Genomic DNA, 708 nt, shown 5'->3' on the forward strand with positions numbered 1-708 from the left:
CTGGCGAAGGCCAAGGCTAGGGCGTGGTCACGCTCTGTCTGACGGATCCCAGCCCCCTATTCCCCACATGTGTCTCTCACGCGCCCTCCTGTCAAAGGCAGCCTTAGCCCAGCGGGGCAGGACGGTTTAAAATGTCAGATTCTGCCAACCAACCGCACCCGTTACCTGTGCGTCCTCAACTCCTTGGAGCTCCTCTACTTGTCTCAGTAACAATTGGGAGCCTGGGTGGGCAGGTAATTCTCGCCATTCTGGTCTTAAACGGGTATTAAGGTCAGCTGCAAGGACGAATAATTAACAAAGCCATCCGTGGAGTCCCAGATCATATTCAGAGTAATCATTTGGGTGGGTAAAGAAAACTCTTTTTGTACCCTTAAAAAGTAATTCCTGCCAATTAAATACAGTGTTTGAATTGCATACATGCATTCCTAAACAGGGATTTGGGCTCAGGAATAGTTTCACGTGTTGACATTTTCAAAAATGGTTATTTACCCTAACGTACAAAATCTATTAAGTTTTTAAAGTGGAATCAAAATCAGAACTTGAGTTGTAATTTTTCTTGATATTTTTTCCTCACTATGGGTGGCCTCTACTTAGACTGGAGGTTGTAAAATGTCTACCTATACTATCAAGGTTTTGTCGTGTTCTCTCTTTCACCTGGTACAGTGTTCAGTATTTCATAACTCTTGGGACTGACTTTTAGCATTAATT

Source organism: Myotis davidii, unplaced genomic scaffold, assembly GCF_000327345.1.
Source record: "Myotis davidii unplaced genomic scaffold, ASM32734v1 scaffold185, whole genome shotgun sequence".
Classification (NCBI taxonomy): domain Eukaryota; kingdom Metazoa; phylum Chordata; class Mammalia; order Chiroptera; family Vespertilionidae; genus Myotis; species Myotis davidii.